At 47.5% G+C, this 7,843-nt stretch overlaps 1 non-coding gene and 1 pseudogene across 1 annotated transcript; one reads left to right on the top strand and one right to left on the bottom strand.

Moving 5' to 3' along the window:
* Window positions 1-1,346: 1,346 nt before the first annotated feature.
* On the bottom strand, window positions 1,347-1,450 carry LOC112438617 (small nucleolar RNA U13). The gene has a single exon (XR_003027019.1). It is a non-coding gene; the product is annotated as a small nucleolar RNA U13 (small nucleolar RNA).
* A 3,697-nt stretch (window positions 1,451-5,147) lies between these two features.
* LOC100981482 (nicolin-1-like) lies at window positions 5,148-7,389 on the top strand (annotated as a pseudogene).
* Window positions 7,390-7,843: the final 454 nt, after the last annotated feature.

The following is a 7,843-nucleotide window of genomic DNA, read 5'->3' as shown; positions in this document are numbered from 1 at the left end:
GATATACACCATGGAGGCTGAAGGAAACTGGGGAAGGTACCATCTGTTTCCTGCTGTGCCCATTAGTTCCATCAGAGATAAATAAATGCAGTTTTACTTATGTTTTAAAATGTGGGCCAGGAGTGATGGCTCACACCTGTAATCCCAGCACTCTGAGAGGCCGAGGTGGGTGGATCACCTGAGGTCAGGAGTTCGAGACCAGCCTGGCCAACATGGTGAAACCCCGTCTCTACTAAAAATACAAAAATTAGCTGGGCGCAGTGGCGGGCACCTGTAATCCAGCTACTCAGGGGACTGAGGCAGGAGAATCACTTGAACCTGGGAGGTGGAGGTTGCAGTAAGCTGAGATCACGCCACTGCACTCCAGCCTAGGCGACAGAGTAAGACCCTGTCTCAAAAATAAATAGGCCAGGCGCAATGGCTCACACTTGTAATTCCAGCACTTTGGGAGACCGAGGCGGGTGGATCACGAGGTCAGGAGATCGAGATCATCCTGGCTAACATGGTGAAACCCCGTCTCTACTAAAAATACAAAAAATTAGCCGGGCATGGTGGCACCCACCTGTAGTCCCAGCTACTCAGGAGGCTGAGGCAGGAGAATCGCTTGAACCCGGGAGGCAGAGGTTGCAGTGAGCCAAGATCACGCCACTGCACTCCAGCCTGGACGACAGAATGAGACTCCATCTCAAAAATACAAATAAATAAAAATAAATAAATAATAAATAAAATGTGCACCAATTTAAAGAAACATGTTAAGTAAATAATGTTCATTTGGTACGTGGATATGGCAAAAGTGATGGTTGTATCTGAAGTACTGAAGTCTACGCTACCCTGGCCTATCTCTTGTCATGTGCATATGCTTTATGTGTGTGTCATATATAACATATATAATATGAAATACAAATATATTTTAATATATACCCTCCATGTTAAAACTTGGGAATTATGAAGAAAGTATCACAGTCTTTGGATTTCTTTTCTGTTTTGTTTTGTTTTTTGAGACAGGGTTTCACTCTGTCACTCAGGCTGGAGTGCAGTGGCACGATCTCAGCCCACAGCAACCTCCGCCTCCCAGGCTCAAGCGATCCTCCCACCTCAGAGTTCCGAGTAACTGGGACTATAGGTGCCCACCACCATGCATGGCTAATTTTTGTTTTTTGTTTTTTTTTTGTAGAGACAGGATTTCACCATGTTGACCAGGTTGGTCTCAAACTCCTGACCTCAAGTGATCTGCCCACCTTGGACTCCCAAAGTGCTGGAATTACAGGCATGGGCCACTGCTCCTGGCCGGATTTCTTTTTCTTTTCCAAAAATGGCATTTAGAACCATAACCTTTTTTTCCCTCATGTCAGATGGGTAATGTGCCTGTGCTGTAACAAGGTTGGAGAGAGGCACGTCTCACACATAAGCATGAAAACCGAACCACCATACTTATGAACCACAAAAGGGTGGGCAGCTACCATCTTTATGAAACAGTGTATTGAGGAGAAGTCAAAAGGAGAATTAGGCTATGAATTTATACATCACACACTAACTTCAGAGAATGGGCTTTTGTGGCCATGGCTGTGTTTTGAGCACCACCTGGTTAGCAAGCTGGAACTCAAACCAGTTCTCTGAACTCCAGTGTTAGAGTAGCTTACACGATGCTATGTACTGAGAAAACCATACGGGATGAGAAAAACATATGGTAATGGTAACAGAAATTGATTCATTCCAGTGTTCACACAATGCAAACATGCCAAAGGAAGGACTCAGCCTGAACATATTTCCATTATGATGTAATTCTACAACTACAATCTAGTGTCTACACTTTTCTTTTCTTTTTATTTTATTTTATTTTTGCGATGGAGTTTCGCTCTTGTTGCCCAGGCTGGAGTGCAATGGCACGATCTCAGCTCACTGCAACTTCTGCCTCCTGGGTTCAAGCAATTCTGAGGGATGCCTCAGCCTTCTGAGTAGCTGGGATTACAGGCACGCGCCACCACGCCCAGCTAATTTTGTATTTTAGTAGAGACGGGGTTTCTCCATGTTGGTCAGGCTGGTCTCGAACTCCTGACCTCAGGTGATCCGCCTGCCCTGGCCTCCCAAAGTGCTGGATTACAGGCGTGAGCCACCGCGCCTGGCCAGTGTCTACACTATTACAGGTGAGTGACAAAAATGAATATTATGGAACATTTCAATTCAGAATGTTGCCCTGTAGTGTTAAAAACGGAGTAGGGGGAGATATGTGTATTTACCGGTGAGGGTGAGATATTTATTTTATAGTGTTTAAAATGAAGCAATCCAGCCAGGGGCAGTGGCTCACACCTGTAATCCTAGCACTTTGGGAGGCCAAGGCAAGAGGATGGCTCAAGCCCAGGAGCTCGAGACCAGCCTGGCCAACATGGTGAAACCCCGTCTCGACAAAAAATACAAAAATCAGCCAGGCATGGTGGGGTGCACCTGTAGTCCTACTTGAGAGGCTGGGGCAGGAGAATTGCTTGAGCCCAGGAGGTTGAGGCTGCAGTGAGCCATGATCGCGTTACTACACTCCAGCCTAGGAGATAGAGAGCCTATCTCAAAAAAAAGTTATTTATGACCACCACGGTGGCTCACACCTGTAATTCCAGCACTTTGGGAGGTCGAGGCAGGTGGATCACTTGAGCTCAGGTGTTCGAGACCAGCCTGGCCAGCATGGTGAAACCTTGTGTCTACTAAAAATACAAAAATTAGCCAGGCAATGTGGATTACAGCCAGGCATCTGTAATCCCAGCTACTCGGGAGGCTAAGGCAAGAGAATCACTTGAACCCAGGAGGTGGAGGTTGCAGTGAGCTGAGATCACGTCACAGCACTCCAGTCTGGACAACAGAGCAAGACTCCATCTCAAAAAAAAAAAAAAAAGAGGGTCCCAATCCTGTTGTGTTGCCAGTGTCCACGTTCCAGCTTTTTGCTAATCAACAAAGCCATTCTTTTTTTTTTTTTTTTTTTTGAGACGCAATCTCACTCTGTCACCCAGGCTGGAGTGCAGGGCTTGAGGGTTCCAGCAAACACCTCTGCCATCTGTCTGCCTGCTTTTTCTGTCACTTTTGAAATTCTGGTATCATGCCCATGGTCAAAGCAACTAACTTCTGTGGCTACTAGAACTTTCTTCTTCCTTTTTTTTTGAGACGGTGTCTTGCTCTGTCGCCCAGACTGGAGTGCAATGGCGCGGATCTCTGCTCGCTGCAACCTCCGCCTCCCAGGTTCAAGCGATTCTCCTGCCTCAGTCTCCCAAGTAGCTGGGACTACAGGCACGTGCCACTCTCCCTGGCTAATGTTTTGTATTTTTAGTAGAAACGGGGTTTCACCATGTTGGCCAGGCTGGTCTCGAACTCCTGACCTCAGGTGATCTGCCTGCCTCAGCCTCCCAAAATGCTGGGATTATAGGCGTGAGCAACTGTGCCCTGCCTTCTTCCTGCTTTTCTCACTCTGCATTTCCTGCTGCTGTCGATGAAACTCAGCTTCTTATTCCCAGGCACTCTCAGAGTGAGGATCCATAGGAGGCTTTGATTCTCAGGACAGATAACCCCATCTTTCCTCTGGTTCTGACCTATTTTTCTGTGTCCTTGTTACTGTGGTCATACCCAGAGAAGTAACATTTTGTCTTGAATTTGCAAAAATCTCCACCTTTCCCCACAAAGGGATTTCAGCACAGTGGCTATTTTAACAGATACCATGCAGCACGTACCACACATTCCCTTCCTGAGTCCTCGAAAGTAATTTTCAGCTTTTGATTGGTTATATTTTTCTTCCCAGCTACATTTTTGGGAAGTCCAGCAGAATAACTTGCTACTCTTTTAAAGGTTCTAATGATAAAATGAAACAAAACATCCCCTTTATATCATCACCCACAAAGCCCTAATGCGTGCAACAAAGATTGTGAAATGGCCAGAGAACAGTTTGTGAGACAGAAAGGATGGCTTTGTTGGCCAGGCATGATGGCTCATGCCTATAATCCCAGCACTTTGGGAGATCGAGGTGGGTGGATCACAAGGTCAGGAGTTCAAGACCTGCCTGGCCAACATGGTGAAACCCCGTCTCCACTAAAAATACAAAAATTATCCAGGCGCAGTGGCAGGTGCCTGCAATCCCAGCTACTCAGGAGGCTGAGGCAGGAGAATCACTTGAAGCCGGGAGGCGGAGGCTGCAGTGAGCCGAGATCATGCCACAGCACTCCAGCCTGGGCAACAGAGCGAGACTCCGTTTCAAAAAAAGAAAAAAAAAAGAGAGAACATATATTCTATGGGCCATGTGCGCTGGCTCACACTTATAATCCCAGCAATTTGGGAGGCAGGAGGATCGCTTGGTCCTAGGAGTTCAAGACAAGCCTGGGCAATATGGCAAGACTCTGTCTCTATTAAAAAAAAAAAAAAAAAAAAGGCCGGGCACAGTGGCTCATGCCTGTAATCCCAGCACTTTGGGAGGCCGAGGTAGGTGGATCACCTGAGGTCAGGAGTTCAAGACTAGCCTGGCCAACATGGTGAAACCCCATCGCTACTAAAATACAAAAACAGCTGGGCATGGTGGTGGGTGCGTGTAATCCCAGCTACTTGGGAGGCTGAGGCAGGAGAATCACTTGAACCCGGGAGAGGTTGCAGTGAGCTGAGATCGCACCACTGCACTCCAGCCTGGGCGACAGAGCAAGACTCCATCTAAAAAAAGAATGAGGCGAGGCGAGGCGAGGCGAGGCGGGGCGGCTTGGGGTGGGACGAGGCGAGGCGTTGCGTTCTGCGCTTGTGGTCCCAACTACTCTAGAGGCTGAGGTGGGAGGATCACAAAAAATACAACCCTGTACATGAATGTTCATAGCAGCTTTATTTGTAATAGCCACAAAGTGAAACAGCCCAAATGCCTTTTCAACATTAGGGATGAATGTTTATCTCTGTGATATGTCCATACTATGGAACAGTGCTCAGCAATACAAAGGAGCAAACCCTTGACACATGCAACGATTTGGATGGATTTCCACGGGATTATGCTGACTGAAAAAGCCAATCTGAAAAAATTGAGTATTGTATGATTTCTTTTATACAATAACCCTGAAATAAGAAAATAGAGATTAGGTGCTGCGAGGGATTAGGGTGGTGGAGAAGGTAGGTGTCTGTTCCGTTTATAAAGGGGTAGCACAAGAGAGCTTTGTGGGGATGGAAGCCTTCTCTGTTGAATGTGGTAGTGGTTACACGTGAAATAACTGAATGGAATTAAACTCACACACATAAGTGCGCACAAAACTGGTGAAATCTGAATACACTCTGGATTGCACCAACGTTAATATGCTGGTTTTGACATGGTACTAAATTTATGCCAGATGTTACCATTTGGGGAATTGAGTGGAGTGCATGGGTCCTCCCTTATAATTTTTGTTACCACTGCATGTGAATCTATACTTATTTTAAAACAAAAAGTTAAAAATCAAAATAGGCCGGGCATGGTAGCTCACGCCTGTAATCCCAGCACTTTGGGAGGCCAAGGTGGGTGAATCACCTGAGGTCAGGAGTTTGAGACCAGCCTGACCAACATGGAGAAACCCCATCTCTACTACAAATACAAAATTAGCCGGACATGGTGACACATGCCTGTAATCCCAGCTACTCACGAGGCTGAGGCAGGAGAATTGCTTGAAACCGGGAGGCAGAGGTTGCGGTGAGCCGAGATCGTGCCATTGCACTCCAGCCTGGGCAACAAGAGCAAAACTCCGTCTCAAAAAAAAAAAAAAAAAAAGAAAAAGAAAAAAGAATCAAAATAAATAATGAAAGGAATGAATTATATAACCTATTGAATAAATTAGAAAACCGTGAGTCCATACTGCCATAAATAAATTAATGAATAAATGGAAAGTTTGATGAGGAATGGGATATTGACATAGCCTCAAAGTACCTCCCCACTCCGAACTGAAATAGGAAAATAATAACTTTAAAGTACAGAAACATGGCAAATACCATCTTAACGAAGGAATCAAAGTGAATATCATCAGTATTCAAATCCTGTGCCACCTCATAGGCTGAAATGAGGACACAGCATCACCTCTGTGATCTTCCTATCCAAGATGAGAACCTGAGGATGGCAGGAAGGGCTGGTGGTCGGGGCCTGGAGCAGCTATTGCACTTAATCGCGGCTGCTAGCACCATGTCCCGCGTTTTGGTGCCTTGCCATGTGAAAGGCACCGTAGCCCTGCAGGTGGGGGACGTATGGACCTCCCAAGGCCGGCCTGGTGTGCTGGTCATTGATGTCACCTTCCCCTGTGTCACTCCGTTCGAGGGGATCACGTTTAAGAATTATTACACAGCGGCCGGGCATGGTGGCTCACGCCTGTAATCTCAGCACTCTGGGAGACCGAGGCAGGTGGATCACCAGAGGTCAAAAGTTTGAGACCAGCCTGGCCAACATGTGAAACCTTGTCTCTACTAAAAACACAAAAATTAGCCAGGTGTGGTGGTGGGAGTTCAAGATCAGCCTGACCAACATGGAGAAACCCCATCTCTACTAAAAATACAAAATTAGCCGGGGTGGTGGCACATGCCTGTAATCCCAGCTACTTGGGAGGCTGAGGCAGGAGAATTGCTTGAAGCCGGGAGGTGGAGGTTGCAGTGAGCCGAGATCGCACCATTGCACTCCAACCTGGGCAAAAAGAGCGAAACTCCATCTCAAAAAAAAATAAAAAGAATTACTACACAGCTTTTTTGAGCATCCGTGTCTGTCAGCACACACACCGGCCAAGTGGGTGACCTGCCTGTGGGACTACTGTCTGATGCCCGACCCACACAGTGAGGAGGGAGCCCAGGAGTATGTGTCGCTGTTCAAGCAACAGATACTGTGTGACATGGCCAGAATATCGGAGCTACACCTGATTCTGCAGCAGCCATCACCACTGTGGCTGTCTTTCACAGTGGAGGAGCTGCAGATCTATCAGCAGGGACCAAAGAGCCCCTCCATGATCTTCCCCAAGTGGCTCTCCCACCCAGTGCCCTGTGAGCAACCTGCACTCCTCCATGAGGGTCTCCCAGACCCCAGCAGGGTATCCTCTGAGGTGCAGCAGATGTGGGCACTGACAGAGATGATCTGGGCCAGTCACACCTCCGCGAGGATAGGCCACTTTGATGTAGATGGCTGTTATGACCTGAACTTGCTCTCCTACACTTGAATGGTGGCTCCTAGCCAAGATGTTGGCCTTTCTGTGCCCACTCAGACTTGGTTTGGGCCACCAGAGGCCGAAGTGTGTTTTCTGTGCATTCCAAGTGTTGCCTGCATGCCTGTTCTGTCTGGGCAACATTCACAGATTCAAGATTCTCCGGGGCTGACTGTGTTGCTTCAGCATGAGCTCCTGGCAGGGGGGCACTCTGTCTTCACCTGGCTGCAACTCAGTTCTTCCTTCTACCCAAAAACACTCCAGTCAGTTGTACTTACTAAGAATCCCTGAGTGCCCTCTGCCCCTCCTGCCAACATGCACTCTCCTGTCTTCTGCCTGCTCCTTCATCTCAGTGCAGTTGGGCTGGGCTGACCTACTAGAATGTGCTCCATGTATGGACCCAGAAGGCCATTGCTGCCATGGCACTTGGGATACTTGAGGAAGAAACAGAAATCTTATTTCTTCCTGTGTGTCCCCTAGTGACTTTCTTTCCCTTTGTGTTATGCCATAAAAAGAAAATTTCCTGTCTAAACTCTTCTGCTGCCTGCCTAGGAAGCAAAGCTGAAGATTTGGGCAGCCTGAGTCTCTCAGTTTCTGAGCTGGCTCCTGAATATATGTCCAAATGGGTGTGCCCATAGGGCCTGGGCAGGTGTCTCTAGCAAAGCCAGGGCCTGAGAATAAGAACTGGGATCTGTCTG

The sequence above is a fragment of the Pan paniscus genome, chromosome X, assembly GCF_029289425.2.
Source record: "Pan paniscus chromosome X, NHGRI_mPanPan1-v2.0_pri, whole genome shotgun sequence".
NCBI lineage: Eukaryota > Metazoa > Chordata > Mammalia > Primates > Hominidae > Pan > Pan paniscus.
Note: the sequence above shows the minus strand (reverse complement) of the source record. Positions and strands in the feature narration are given on the sequence as shown.